The sequence below is a fragment of the Nymphalis io genome, chromosome 26, assembly GCF_905147045.1.
Source record: "Nymphalis io chromosome 26, ilAglIoxx1.1, whole genome shotgun sequence".
Taxonomy (NCBI): domain Eukaryota; kingdom Metazoa; phylum Arthropoda; class Insecta; order Lepidoptera; family Nymphalidae; genus Nymphalis; species Nymphalis io.
Genome location: NC_065913.1, coordinates 4,256,228 through 4,272,935, shown reverse-complemented (window position 1 = coordinate 4,272,935; position 16,708 = coordinate 4,256,228). Strand labels below are relative to the sequence as shown.

Here is a 16,708-nt window from a genome sequence, read left to right as displayed (position 1 = left end):
AGAAATAAAATTAAAAAACAATATCAAATAATAGCACGATTTATTAATTTTAAATGAAATATTGAACAATTTAGTTTCAATTATTGAACATCAATATTAATTTTATTTATATTTATTAATATTATTACACTCAGTTCTTATTTGAAGTAATAAGTTGGTTCATCAAAAATGTGCTGAATATTTGTTTGATTGTAATTAATGTAAGAGGGATGTTGCTCGAAGTGAAGAGAGCACATCTCGGACGTTAACATGGGCTGGTAAGTGAGAAACAAGCGCGGCATGTTTCTTACTGATACTGTTTCGCTCGATTTCACCCTGAAAATTTTCAAAATATATTTTTAGGATTATATTACTTATTTCTATGTAGTAGGGCGGTCTGGCAAATGAGTCGCCTGGTAGTAATTAGCCACTACCTCAAATAATCATTGGAACTGTATGAAAGCTTCATCATCACTAACATCGCTTGTGTGTTTTACTGGTGGTAGAGCTTTGAGCAAGCTCGTATGGGTAGGTACCACCCATTCATCAGATATTCTACCGCAAAACAGCAGTACTTTGTATTGTTGTGTTCTAGTTTGAAGCGTGAGTGAGCCAGTGTAATTACAGGCACAAGGGACATAAAATCTTAGTTCCCAATGTTGGTGGCGCATTCGTTATGTAAGCGATAGTTGACATTTCTTACAATGCCAATATCTAATGACGTTGGTGACCACTTACCATCAGGTGGCCCATATGCTCGTCCGCCTTCTTATTCTATAAAAAAAAACCTACAGTTAGTTTAACTCACTCACCCTAAACGTTTAAATTAAAATCTTTTCAAAATCAAAGAAAATCAAATATTATACATATATGTGATAATCAATGTATAATGTATAATAATAATTTATTGTTTTTACTTAACAATATGAATCCATATATTATAATCTCAAATGAAATTATTCATTTAATAAACTATCGACATAAAATATGTTAATCTTTATAATAATTGAGTAATTCTATTTTTTTTATTAAATAAAGATAAAAAAACAAAAGCTGCAACTTTATGTTATAGTATATATTTAAAGATTATTACATAATGTAGCATTCAGATATTTATTGACAGTACACTTCGTCCTGGAAATATAAATGTTGATTTTGCGTCCTGTATGAATATCAACGATATAACTCTGCTACTATTATTTACACATACATACTTTCTAATAAACTAATCAAATTTATAAAAAAAAAAATTAGAACGCTTACCATGCCCACGCCCAAGAGCGCAAAGAGCACACAAAATAGCACCAAGAACTTCATTCTGTAGACAATGATATCGTTACAATATCAGCCAATACTTTTATAGGACTGCTAATTTACCATGGCTGTACAGTTCTTGTGATCGGTTATCAACATAAAAGGCGTTAATCACGCCTGGTATAATATATATAATAATTCTAATCGATGTGACGCCCTGTTACCTGTTGATGATTTAATTATATTATTATAGAAATAAATATTGGACGATTGGACGAAATGGTCTCCTTTTGTGAAAGTGTGATGTGACAGAAGGAGGCCGCGGAGTGGAAGCGGGATGCGGACGCCGCTGCAGACCCGCTCCGCCGAAGAAAACCGAGGGAAAAAAGAGGCGCTATGCGCACCTTCTCCTCCCACTGTAGTAGGTGTCGCTGGGACTAGGGTGGTTCTCAGTACCCCTAGATAATAGAGGCCCGCATAGGCCCATCCGTCAGAGCGCCAGAGTAGCATGCGCAAACGATCCCGTGGTGCTCCTCGTTTAGACGGAAAGGGTAGTGCTGGTTTTTTCACGCGGGGGAAAAGCGTAAAAAAAGGGATGATTCCAACATAGACAGGAAGACCAATTCAACTACTACACTTTTTTATCGTAAAACTATATACATATAATTATGTAATATGCTGTTTTTTACTTTCGAAGGGTTGGCAATCCTAGTCGTGATAAAATCTGAATGGCCAAAACAAATTCCGTTACATATATATTTAAGCATTAGCAAACCAATGCAATTATTTAACGGTAGGCACGGTAGACTAGTGGTCATTTAACTTAACGGCATGAATGATAAAAAAAAAACATTATCAAATAATAGCACGATTTATTAATTTTAAATGAAATATTGAACAATTTAGTTTCAATTATTGAACATCAATATTAATTTTATTTATATTTCCATTTATTAATATTATTAAACTCAGTTATTATTTTAAGTAATAAGTTGGTTCATCAAAAATGTGCTGAATATTTGTTTGATTGTAATTAATGTAAGAGGGATGTTACTCGAAGAGAAGTGAGCACATCTCGGACGTTAACATCGGCTGGTAAGTGAGAAGCAAGCGCGGCATGTTTCTTACTGACACTGTTTCGATCGATGTCACCCTGAAAAATTTCAAAATATATTTTTAGGATTTATTTCTATGTAGTAGGGCGGTCTGACAAAAGAATCACCTGGTAGTAATTAGCCACTAACTTAAATAATCATTGTCACTGTATATCACTGCAAAACTTCATCATCATTTACATCAACTGTGATGGTATCACTCACCCTTCGAACCGAAATGTATTAAGTATAGTTGTTTTTAATTAAAAAATACGCAAATATTAAACTAAAATCTTTTCAAAATCAAAGTAAATAAAGTTTATACAAGTATCCTCTTTCGAAACCCTTTCAATCGTAATTTTGGAAGATAAATTAAATTTAATAATCCGAAGAGTACCTGACTCTTTTTCATAAATATTTTGGATATTTAATAATCTATTTATAATTAAATTTATACATTAATATCATCGAATTTTAACTCAGTTACATTCGTACATACCCACGCCCTTACCACAGCCACGCCCAATAGCGCAAAGAGCACACAAAATAGCACCAAGAATTTCATTCTGTAGGCAATGATATCGTTACAATATCAGCCAATACTTTTATACGGCAGCTAATTTACCATGGCTGTACAGTTCTTGTGATCGGTTCGTTATTAACGCCTGTGGTTATTATATATATATAAGTGTGACGCCCTTTTACTTGTTGATACTTTAATTTTATTATTATAGAATTATTTTATATTGGACGACAATCAAATATAGAGATGATCTATCACGGACAAGCTGACCAATACAAAACTTTTGTTTGTAATGCTGCAATAAAAACAATGCAGGAACATCAAACTATTATACCAAACTCTTAAACTAATATAAAGACAACACGCGTATGGGTGTGTTCATGTGTGTGGGTCACACTCACACAAAAAATAAAATTTATATTTCGAATTAAGATATATTTAAGGGATCCATCATTTTAGATTCGGCATTCGGACGTCGTCGAGCGAGGTTGTGTTGACTATTGCGACGATTATGTGATTTGATGGCTTATCACGAATTTGGGGTTTGTTTACCGGTTTTCGATATCTTCGACAAAACACATTTAGACTTTTTCATTTGCACAGGCGGAGACGAGGATGACTTCTAACAATTCTTCAATTCGCGAGGTGGAAGTTGTTACCGATACACTGTATAAATATATAGGAATTCCGCATTGAATATTATAAGGTGCAATATATAAAAAAATAAATAATATTTACAATGAAAGTTTATTTGTTATTTTAGTGTTTTAAATAATGGAACCTATTGTCCAGTGGTAGGATCATGGTCAGTGGGGCTATCTGCATCTGCAGCATCGTTTTGAATGATGAAGAGTTATCAACTGTACTGTTATATATTTATGTAGAAGGACAGGTTTACCATAGTTGCAGTCATTTCTCCGTTTGAAAAAATAAAAAAAATTGCGTTTGACCATTTTTTTTCAATGGCCGTAATTCTATATTTATATGTGATATGTTGCTCTTTACTTTCGAAGGGTTGGCGATACTGTTCGTGATAAAATCTGCATAGCTGAAGAAATTCCATTATATAGGTAGTTGTATATTTAAGCATTAACAAACCAGTGCAACTATTTTATGGTAGGCGCGGTAAATTAATTGTCATTGACCTTAACGACATTTTCATGTTATATTAATAAAAAAAAACAATATCAAATAAAAGCACACTTATATAAAATATACATCGTTAACTTTAATTATTGAAAATTAATTAATATTAATTTGTGGAATATAAGTGTAGTTGGAAAATAATTTGCCTAGAATTAAAATAACTCCGATCGTTATAATTTGAATGAATAAAATTCATTTTGAACTGAAGAGTTCATTAAAAATGTTTTGAATATTTGTGTAGTTTTAATTATATTGATAATAAGCAACAGTTTTGTCGCATAGAATACATTCAGAAACACTTTTAGAGTCGCGTCTCTGCAGAATAATATTATATTTCATATGGTTTGAGCAGAAAACAAAATGGCATCAATGATTGGGCGAGCTGAACGAAGGAGATCGCTTGGTGCCTGGTTGTTTTTAATAATTTTGGCTATTGGTGGCTTATAGGCAGTTGTAAAAGTGGTACCTGGTGATAAGACGGGCCAATAATTAGAGAAGCTTCTAATGGGCCGAGCCCATTCCCCAGTCAGACACTCGTTTCACCGGCCGCCTGACTGGGGAACTATTTCAACACCCAGTCGAGCACATTGACACATATGGACCCTCGCTCCGTGATGGATGTCTCCATCACACATCATGAAACGGAAAGAGATGGAGATGATATAGACAAGCAGACTCGACGAGAATAGCCGGGCATATTACGCACCAATGTTGCCTTCACGCCGCAGACTCATAAAAACATGAGTGAGTCAGTGACTTTATAGTTATGTTTGGATGCTTAAATATTTGTTACTCAATCACGCAAAAATTACTGAAGGGATTTGGTTGAATTTTGGTACACATATTATGTATAGTTTATTGTACTGCCTCGTTGGCCACTAGACCATAAATTAACCCTAATAAACATAATAAACCCTATAGAAAGGAAGACTATTGAAGGCGTTCGCCACGTCCAGCGATACCGCCAGGACCACGTCCCCTAGGGTCACCGCCTTCATGGTCCGGGTCTTCAGGGTGTTCAGGGCGTCGGTAGTTGATCGACCCGCCCTAAACCGAACTGAGCCTCTGAAAGACCCGGTCCCACCTCCTCAAGGTGCTGAACAAGACGGGCAGCGACAATCTTCTCGAAGAGTTTGCCCGTCTCATTCAGCAGCACAATTGGCCTGTATGCCGAGCAAGAGCTTAGTGAGCGCCCCTCCTTCGGCAACAGGACCAACTTTCTTTTCTTCCACAGCTTCGGAAACTGCCCACTAGAAAGACACTCATCGAACAGTTCCCGAAGCCTCCCTCCTAGGTGTTCCAGGGCATCACGCGGAACTCGCTCCGATCCTGTAACAAACTCCAGTATTTGTCTTTCGTCTTTCCAAGCAATTACACAAAGTCCATTCTTATTCATGATAGCCAATTTTCCTTTATTATTCTTGTTTAATTTGTAATGATGTGCCTTTTCTATTTAAATTTAATGTTCCTGTGCTGTATATCTTTAGATTTAATAATTCTTCTGTTAACCCTACGCTCGTATAAAAACTATCTGTATATAGGCAACTTTATTTACCTGTTTTGTACCTCCAACTACCGTATCAGCAGCACCTGCATATAAAAGATCTGTGCTGCTACTCCTAATTGATCGACAAATACGTAAAATTTTAGTCCTTGTTGATGTCGCTTTTATAAATATTGCCTGAACTTCAAGCGACCTCTCCAGAGCATCGTGGATTCATCTACAGCAAAGTGTTCAGTCGGATAATATATTTCAAGCATTCTTTTATTTATAAATTCAATGATGTATTTACCTTATCATAGTTCACATTACTTGTTACATTTTGCACCTTGATCACTCTTAAAATTTGAATAAATCGGTTTCTTGGCATTTTTGTTGTGAATATACGTTAGTTAAAAAATATATATTTTTTCCAGTAATCAATGAGTCTGTTTATATTAATAAATCCCATATGGAAAAGAAGCCCGAGAAACAATAATAGCTCTTGCATGTCAAGTTCTTTCCATGTCGCCGCTCTTGCTTGTGGATTAGATTGACGTTTTAATTAATTCCCGTAATCATTTGAGCATTTCAGAAGTGTTTCTAGAAAACTCATCGACATTGTTGCTCTGAAATAGTCATTGGTTGGTTCATTTCCGAGATGTACTTTTAATCCTGGATTGCCACAAAATTCAAATAGATTTTGATTTTCCGTAAATGGATTACCCATTCTCTAATCCATTTGTTCATCAGATTCTCGTCAGGAGCTCCAGCTCCGCTAAGCAAAGCACGGGAGAGACCGTGGATGCGTTATATCGACACGATCCCGCAGCCTCTCCGATCCGTGCCAAGGACGGCCAGTGCAGTGTATCTATAGTTTAGTGCATCCTGGGTTCAAATCCCAGGTCGGGCCAATAAAATTATTGACTTTTTCTCTCGAAAATTCTAATAATAGCGAAGATTCAGTAGCAGTCTGGAGTCTGGAAGTTGAAAGTGTGTACACTCCCATGCCTAGGAAAGCACGTAAAGCCGTTGGTCCTGCGGTTCAACCCTTGCCGTCCAATCGGATTATGAGAGGGAATAGAGAGTGCACCTGTGTTTGCGTATACACTTTTATACTATGTGTCTTGCGCTGTTGGCTACTATCTTGAGATTGGCCGCCGTCGCTTAAATCGGTCTGGAGGACTTTTATTATTAGTATAAAAGTTAACACTTAAATTTGATTTTAATCTATCGTTATATGTTACCATCATAACGATTTGGTTCTGATTCGAAAAAATCAATATAGAATATTCAAAGTTGAATTGAATCGGCACGTATCGTAATTGTTATAGATTAGAAGTAGAACTGTCCCCAAGCTCTCTGTACACACACCGTATTCAGTTTGCGCCAATTCCAATATATAAATATATTTATATATATTTAGCATCAAAAATGAAACTGATTTTACAAAAATCTCGAATTGGTCTTTTTAAAAATAGAACACGAAGTCATATAAATTGATGTAAAAAACTCACTCAATTACTTTTAAAAATCCAAACACATTTAAACACATTCAACAAATCACAAGTCGCGCCAATAATGCATTAATTACTGTACCTTTTTATCCATTAACAAAATGGCGGTTTTAAATTAGCGCGCATTTTTTTTTAATAATGCTGTTGTATGGATCAAGGAATCTCCCAATATTCTATTTTATTCTATTCTACCGCTCCGGTACTTATTATAAAACACTAATTAATACATTATTGTAGATGTGTTTACACTACAGATATTACTCATTTCTAATAACATATGATTTAAAAAAAAAGAAGTTTGTATTTAGCTTGTGCGGTAAGGGGGACCTAGGTCAGAAAAGAAGTTCTTTGCGATTTTTTTAATTCAAAACGTGTTTAAAATTATTGATTATATTATTGTATTTTTATCACACCAAAAAGCGCCTCAACCTCCTTTATTCTAGTATCTCTAATGTGTTTTTTCATTGCAAAATTGTTAAGATTTAAATTAATAAATTTAATTTGACATTTTAGGAAAAAAGTAACTTATTCAAAATTATATATAAAATAGCGAATTATAAGTTATAATTTATAGAGATAAAATTATTTATTATTTTAGCATAGTAATTATTGGCTTATGGTAACTATATTAAGATCAAATCTTACGCGACCCGTCAACGGAAGTGCAAGTGCTGAGACAGTACAAATCGAGTTATCAACGTTTTTTTTTCAGTACTACCCACCAATGTAAAATATGATGGAATGTGATGAAAATAATAAATCAATGCGGAATGGTGATAGTAGTGATGCTGATAATACTTCTGAGAGTAAGTTAAATCAATGGTCTGAGCAGGAAAATGAGATGATTCAAGAGAATTAGAATTCGAAAAGAAAAGTAAGAGAGGAAGAGACTGGTAGCAGTGAAGAGATATTTATTACAATTACAAGGACAAAATCAAAACGAGTGCATAGAAGTGATTCAACAGTGCAAAATAGTATGTGGCTTGAAAATGAGATCGACATTAATAAAAAATTAAAACTACCGGATTATCGTGAAATTTGTTTGACATCTGTTACAGAGTTGCCAAAGCAAATGGCTATGGCTAAGTTTATGAGGGTGGTAAATATTAAGAATATAATGAGAATAAGATACAAATCATCATACCGTGTATTCGTACAATTTGAGACGCTAGAAGATGTAGAAAAATTACTAGTGTACCAGATTTCAAGAAATGGACTTTCGATGTAAAAAGACCTATGAGACAACGAAGTCATATGATATTATTAAGGGCGTTGACTTGGATATGTCCGCAGAAGAAGTATTTACGAAGAAAAGTATTAGAAAGTGATTCAAAAATATTGTCTGTTAAACGGCTTAAGCATATGAATACTGATGGAAAATGGGTAGACTGTGAAACTATAAGAATTTGTTTTGAAAACTCATCACAACCACCTTACGTCTATGTATATGGATGCAGATTTAAGGTGGAACCCTTCATCTTTCCAGTTTCTCAATGTTTGGGTTGTTGGAGATTTGGACATTTTATAAAATTTTGCCCAACAAGAAGAAGTTTATGCCCCAAGTGTGGAAGTACTGAACATGTTAATTGTGAAATTAAAGACTTTAAATGTCTTAATTGCAAGGGTGTCCAGTGTATTTAAAAGAGAAAGATATTCGGGTTACAATGAGTAAGGAAAACATGACATACAAAAAGGCTTTACAAGTAATCTTAAGCAAAAATAATAAAGTAAATTCTAATACAAAAATTGGAGAAACAAGTAAATACACAGAAAGGGGCGTGGTACCGGATCCCATGGTAGTAAACACAGAAACATATAGCAACATAGTGAAAAAAAAGAAAGTTAGTTGTGATATAATCAATGACTCTGACGAGGAAGAATTTAAAGTTAAAGAAGTTACTGCTAATAAAAAATCGAGAAAGGAAAAACAAAAACAAAACCAAAGTGAGGAATGTGTAATCGAGCCTGGGGAAGATAGAGAAGAGGATAGGAGGATATCACATAAGGAGGATAAACGATAAAGTAATAGGAAATTTAATATCAGGTATTTTCTATCTACAATTAAGATGATAATTGTATCCAAGCAATCAATTGAGGAAATAATTTTAGATGTTATTAATACCCATTTTCGAAGAACCTAAAAGGTTTATAATGAGTTTTTTTATGAAAGAAGAGATACTTATAAGTATAATGGATTATTTAAGTAACAAATACGGATAACGACTAAAGGAAAAAAATGATTCTAAAAATTTTTGAATGTAATTGACAAAGTATTAAGCCGAAATTATTAAGTTTTGAGGAACTTTTAATTCAGGAAAAGATTCATATGCTCTTATAATTGAAACGTGGCTGAATTCTGATGAAAGTATACGCATTCGTGATTACAATATTTACAGAAAGAACCGAAGGGATGGTTATAGAGGCGTGGCAATTGTAGTGCACAAGTCTGTAAGTAGTTCTGTAAGTCAATTAATTTAAAACAATAGGGATATAGAAGTTATTAGCATTAAAGTACATAACTGTATGCAATTAGAAAATATAGTATCAATATACTGTCCATCATCGCTTAGGACGTCACCTTCCAATTGGGAAAATTTATTCGATTCGTTTCCAAGTAAACAATGATAGGAAGTGACTTTATTATACTTTATTATATATTAAATGATGGTTCAATTACGCGAGCTAGACTGGTCAATAGTAATTTACAACAATCGTCGCCGGAAGTTACATTTGTTTCTTGTGATATATCTGTTAATTTTGATTGGACTGTTTTTAATGAAAATTTAGAAAGCGATCAATTTATAATTAAGGTAAAGACAAGTGTTCGCTGTGATATTGAAATGTGTAAAAAACGCAATTACAAAAAGATTGATTGGGACACCTTTATGAATAATCTAAATTATGCCTTCACCGAAGTAGAAAGACTGACATTTAATAGCAACGTGCAGTTGACGTATAATTTTCTCGTACAGAAATTTTATAAGAATAATTATAACATAAAATTTTATAAAAATTAATACAAACCCAGAGTCTAACTTTAAACCTAGAGAATATTGGTATCAATCTTTATCCTTGTCAGTCGCACAACGTAGGCTGGTACTTAAAAATTTCCGTTGCAATCCAACCACAGACAATCGAAATCAACTGGAGAAAAAGTCATCTGATGCATATAATATAATTCGCAGAGCAAAGTTTAATAGTCGTCAAAAAATTTATGATTCAATTGTCTAACATATAACGTCTTCAGAAATGTGGCACCGAATGCAATAGGCCAAGGGAACAAGACCATACAAATATTTTATACCACTAGATAAACAAGTAGAAATGCTGGATTCGCTAAAGCCTGATTCTGTTCTTAATTATGCTCCAAAATTTTTATCTAACATTGAATTATTAGAGTCGGAATTTTCGTTTATTGAACGTAAACATTGTTTAAAAAAAAAGACACAGCACCTGGAGAAGATGGCATCACATATTCAATGATATATAATTTATCCACTAAGGCCAAATCGTTCCTATTAATTTTGTACATAGTATTTATAGTTCGGGTGGTGTACCATTTCAGTGGCGAGAAATCAAAGTTCTACCTATACCTAAAATTAATAGTTCATCGTCGACGGAGGTAAAACTTAGACCATATTATTAATATCTTGTCTATGTAAAATTTTTCATTTAATAATTTCGAAGCGCCTGGAATGCTATATTGAAAAAGAAAAGGTTTTTTCTCCTTACACAGTGGATTTAGAAAAGCTCAATCATGTTCAGATTCTTTAGTCAGATTAGTTACCTATACCCAATTCTGGTTTATCTGAAAATATTCCTACATTAGCTTGTTTTTTAGAAATTAATTTATACAATAATGTTTTAATTGAAAAGGTTACATCTATTTTAGACGATTTAAAGTAGGTTCAAAAATATGTAAATATTAGTGGTCTTTCTTAAGTGAGAGGCATTTAAAAGTTAGATCTGATTGTAATAATTTAACTATTACAAGATACACGACTAGAGCTCGGGGTGACCCTCTATCCCCCATTCTTTTTAATATCGCAACAAATCAAATCTGCAAAATAGTACATAGAAAAGTGGTACAAATTTCTAAATATGCCGACGATTTTGTAGTATACTTCAGGAATAGAGACTTACAAATGTGCGAATCGCGTGTACAAGAATCACTGAACTCGATTGTTTTAATCTTGGATGAACTTGGATTAGAACTATCAACAAGCAAAACTAATTTTGTTCTATACAGTAGTAGAGGAGGTAGTAGAGGTCGAAGAAGAAATGTACCTACGTTAGTCGTTAATGGTGAATTATTATCCTGCGTAGAATATACTAAATATTTAAAACTACTCAAGGTTCTATCTGGTCCATCTTGGGGGGTACATCCTAAGCACATGAGACGTTTATACACATGGCTGATTAGAAGCAGGTTAGATTATGCATGTATCCTATGTGATAACAGTGCGAAAACAAATATTGTTAAATTAGACAAAGTTCAGAATCAGGCGTTAAGAATAATTGGTGGATTTATTAAAAGTTCTCCTATTCACGTAATGGAAAGTGAACTATGCTTATCACCTTTAATTTTTAGAAGGTTATATCTTGCTCACAAATACTGTTTAAAAGCTCTCACGTGATCCAACAATGAAACTATAGATTTCTTATCACAACTGAGTACTTTATGCACAAGTAGATACTGGACTTAAAAAAAGCCCCTTTTCGTTAAGGCATATGAAGAGACAAAGGACATCAGGATTTATTCAACATCGATTTTAGATATGTTTGGTTTGACAACTTGAACGTCGAAAATAGATATTCAAAATTATTTTTTACATATTTGGATTCTGTTAATTTTTTTAAAGACAACTATGAAATTAATTGTCTAAAATTTTATGATTCAATTGTCGAACATATAATGTCTTCAGAAATGTGGCACCGAATGCAATAGGCCAAGGGAACATGACCATATAAATATTTTATACCACTAGATAAACAAGTAGAAATGCTGGATTCGCTAAAGCCTGATTCTGTTCTTAATTATGCTCCAAAATTTTTATCTAAAATTGAATTATTAGAGTCGGAATTTACGTTTATTGAACGTGAACATTGTTTAAAAAAAGACACAGCACCTGGAGAAGATGGCATCAATAATTCAATAATATATAATTTACCCACTAAGGTCAAGTTGTTCCTATTAAATTTGTACAATATATATATTATACGTATATATATATTACATGATCAAATAATCAATATGATCTGTTTTCAGTTGACCAGACTATAACCATTACCGAACGGATGGATGGATGGTGTATACGTATGTGTAATTGGTATGTGTGTGTTGTAGTGTGAGTAATATTTTATTTTATTAATTTAAGGTATTTGTAATGCATATTTTTCAAAAATTTTAACTTTCTGAACTCCTCTATCTAAACTTTATATGGGCAATTGCAACTACAATCTACAATTAAATTTATCAAAGTCAGCTTGCTATAATTTGAAGTAATAAAATCTTTATTTTAAGTTGAATAGTTAATAAAAATGACTTGATTTCTTTAACTATAGGTAATGTAAGTTGCTGGCTGCTCGAAGAGAAGCAACCAATTCATTGACGTTGACATGGAGTGGAAGTGGAGAAGCTAGTTCGGCATATTTCGCTGTGAAGTCACCTTTTTTACGATCGTCGAGCTTACCCTGAAATATTTAAACATGTATTACAATTAGAAGCCCATAATACCCCTCAACATCCGTAAGGTACCATTTCTCTAAAAAAAATGCGAGTTGGCAGATAAATGGACGTGGAAAACCTACCACAAGTTTTCATCAGATAAGTATTATAATAAAAAAAACTATATTTATAAACATATATTATTATTAAAAACGCTTACCATTGCGGCGCACAAGAGCCCGATGAGCACAGAAAGTAGCACCAAGAACCTCATTCTGTAGGTAATGATATTGATACAATGTCAGTCAATATTTTTATAGGCTAGGTAATTTACCGTGGCTGTGCAGTTATTGCGATCGATTCGTTATTAACGCCTATTATGATATATTTAATTATAATATAGATACGAGTAAACAAATAAATAAAAATAATAAAAATGAAATAAGCAATGCGTTAAATGACCTAGGTGGCCTAGTCGTTAGAACGCGTGAATCTTAACCGATGATCGTGGGGAATCCGGGCAAGCACCACTGAATTTTCATGCACTTAATTTGTGTTTATAATTCATCTCGTCGAAAACATCGTGAGGAAACCTGCATGTGTCAAATTTCATTGAAATTCTGCCACATGTGTATTCTACCAACCCGCTTTGGAGCAGCGTTATGGAATAAGCTCCAAACCTTCTCCTCAAAAGGAAGACGAGGCCCTTGCCCAGCAGTGTTACTGTTAAATGGGTTACTAATAAAAACAAATATGAATCTTATATTACTATATATGCGTATTATCATATAAGTGGCATGTCTTTTTTGAGAATAAATTTCTATAAACTTAAACTTATAATTACGATTGATGTGACCCCCATTATATAACTTATTGACGCTTGATTGTAATAGAGGTGATAATTACTAATATTGACGGAAGGCATATTTCGGAAAAACATCAATTTTAGTTTAAAATACTATATAATTACTAGATAGATAGTAATTGTACTGTTAGGATTCGCCTTCCCTGGAGAACAAAATGATATTATTAATGTTATGTAATTTTTGAAATCTGTGCTAAGGCATTGCTGAAACTTTTTCCTATTATTAAACTTTTTTTTATTACAAAAATGTTACAATAGTATTCAAATATTTAGCATAGCCCAAAGGCTGAGTCTAGTGCTGCAGAGGAAATAGTGCCAGCGTCTTGGGTACAATGCCACAGGACAATCTTTTAGATGGCGTGTTTTTGCTATAAATTTGTGATGTGTATTTTGTTTTTTTTTTTTATTTAATGTATTATAAAAATGACTGTACATAGCTTACTAATAAAGAATAATAATCTCTGCATAGTCTTTAAATTACGACGATTAATATAATATTATCAAAATGTCATAGAATTTTTTTCTAGTAAAAAAATATCGATTAGATAATTATAAATGCTGCTATCATTTTATTATCGTTCTAAACCATTCAGTCGCTTCATGTTAAATGTGTTAGTAAGCCGACTTTGATAGTTTTGAATAGTAAGATATATCATCATCCTCTTTCCTCACATAGATTTTTACGTAATCGCAATTGAAATGTCACATACAAATTCTTTTTTTTTTACTTTTAATAGGCTAGCGTTTGACCATTGTCTTGCCTGATGTTAAGCATCGATCATCACGGTCTAGGATGTAGCACGCTTGCCTAGAAAAAAACCTGTTCACTCTGGATTTGAAAACACCAACGTTGTACCGTTTAGAAAATACAGACTCAGGCAAAGCATTCCACAGTTTCGCAGTGCGAACGATGAATGCAGATTCAAAGCGCTTCGTACGTAGGCGGGGAATTTCCACTGTGTATGTATGGCTTTTTGGTCGCATTTGCCTGGCCGTTCGATAGTAAGAGGGGGCGGCAGGAATCAGTTCGTGTAATTCCTGAGCACATTCTCTTAAATGTTTCCGATAGAAGACTTGAGTGACAAATATTGTCAGCCAATCAGTGTGCTTTTATGCCTCAATACGTAAACATTGTAGTGCTTAGTTTTAAAAATAATAATAAGTCATATCACTTAATATAAATATTTACTTATAACGTACATTCAATACACAAATGATTCGAGTGATTACTATTTACATGCATTACAGAGAAATAATACTGAAGTCATGTCCAAATGAAAAGTCCAGCGTCAAAATCTATCGAAGTGCAACGAATCAATTTCACAGTGCGAAAAAAAAAACAGAAACAAACGTTCAACTTCAACGAAAATTCCGACAGAATCAAAATGAAAAAGAACAACAAAATGAAAACTTAAATAATGTCAGGTATGATGAATATGTATATTTTATATGGGCACATATCGCCATCTATCGGCAATAATGATCAATTATTTATCAAGCGATTAATATTTCTTTTTAGTAGACTCTGTTTTAATTGTTTAAAACTTTTAAAGATATTTTTGATGTTTAATTTATTGCTAAAGTATTAAATTTATTTTAACAATATTCAAAATAAAATCCATTAGAATTACTATCATTATTCTGAATAAAATGGAAGGCAAGAAAAAGACGCGGTTGCATCACTGGAATTATTGGCTGGAGACTCAAACGTGAACTTCAATAACAAAGAAAAAAACAGGTACATTTGATTTAGTTTGAGTATTAATAACGTACAATTGTTGATGCCGTTTTCTTGAAATATTTTGATAAAATGGAATATATGTATCTTAATATAGTTTTTTTTTAATCTTCATTTTTTTGAGACTTTTGTCCATTTGAACATGTTAGCCCCATCATATCTTTACCTAAACAATACACAGATTATTCATTAAAGTATAAAGAGTGTTACTAACGAGAAGAAGCTACCAAAAAATATATGGCTACCGCAGCTTCCGAATTTGGAAAACAGAGAATACTTTGCGCAGCACCTACATTCATACAATTAACATTATATGTTGCTATTAGCGTCTCCCTTTGTGCTTTATTCTTACTACATTCCATAATCAAATGATATACATCTTCTAACACATTACAGCCATCGCAATTTGGTGAATCAGTTTTTTTCATTAAATATGCAAACTTGTTGCTTGGTTAGTGTCCCGATCGAATCCTTACTGCTAATTTAACATATTTCCTTTTTAATTTTGAATCTTCAAACCAAGGAATTCGAAGACTCAGATTGCATAGTTTTATACCAGAACCCTTTCATTTTAGATCGATCATCAAAGTATTTTTTCCAATGTAAGAACCCCAAATATTTAAATTCTGAAAGCTTTTCTGAATAATTAGGAAGAATACTAATATCTTTACCCGTTATACTGGCCATTTTAGCAAGTCTGTCTGCTTTTTCATTACCTTTTAGATCAATGTGTGATGGAACCCATTGTAATTTTAACACCTTACCGTACTGGATAAAATCATCAAAATTTTGGAGAACGGTGTAGGCTATCGATACACGTTTGAAACCAGTGGCCCATCGAGCCAGGTGTTGAAGCGCACTCTTGCTATCGGAAAGTACTAATACAACAGTTAACTTATTCGCTATTGCATAGATTAGAGCTTCTGAAATTGCAATGAGTTCCAACGACATTATAGACATATTATATTTAATTTTAAAGGTTTCGGACTCTGCCCGACTGAGATCATAAAACGAAGCACCTCGCTTTTTACCACATTTCGACCCATCCGAAAAAAAATTGTGCCAAGTATTATCATATTTTTCATCTTTTTCATTCTTTAACGACTTCTGATTTTAGACAATTAATTTCATAGTTGTCTTTAAAAAAATTAACAGAATCCAAATATGTAAAAATTAATTTTGGATATCTATTTTCGACGTTCAAGTTGTCAAACTAAACATATCTAAAATCGATGTTGAATAAATCCTGATGTCCTTTGTCTCTTCATATGCCTTAACTAAAAGGGGCTTTTTTTAAGTCCAGTATCTACTTGTGCATAAAGTACTCAGTTGTGATAAGAAATCTATAGTTTCATTGTTGGATCACGTGAGAGCTTTTAAACAGTATTTGTGAGCAAGATATAACCTTCTAAAAATTAAAGGTGATAAGCATAGTTCACTTTCC

The 16,708-nt window shown here is 33.1% G+C and overlaps 2 long non-coding RNA genes across 2 annotated transcripts; both read right to left on the bottom strand.

Moving 5' to 3' along the window:
* Positions 1-23: 23 nt before the first annotated feature.
* LOC126778615 (uncharacterized) lies at positions 24-2,982 on the bottom strand. Its single transcript, XR_007670161.1, has 3 exons — positions 2,827-2,982; positions 1,243-2,386; positions 24-315 (listed from the first exon to the last, which is right to left on the bottom strand). It is a non-coding gene; the product is annotated as an uncharacterized LOC126778615 (long non-coding RNA).
* A 9,502-nt stretch (positions 2,983-12,484) lies between these two features.
* Positions 12,485-13,037, bottom strand: LOC126778616 (uncharacterized). Its single transcript, XR_007670162.1, has 2 exons — positions 12,882-13,037; positions 12,485-12,687 (listed from the first exon to the last, which is right to left on the bottom strand). It is a non-coding gene; the product is annotated as an uncharacterized LOC126778616 (long non-coding RNA).
* Positions 13,038-16,708: the final 3,671 nt, after the last annotated feature.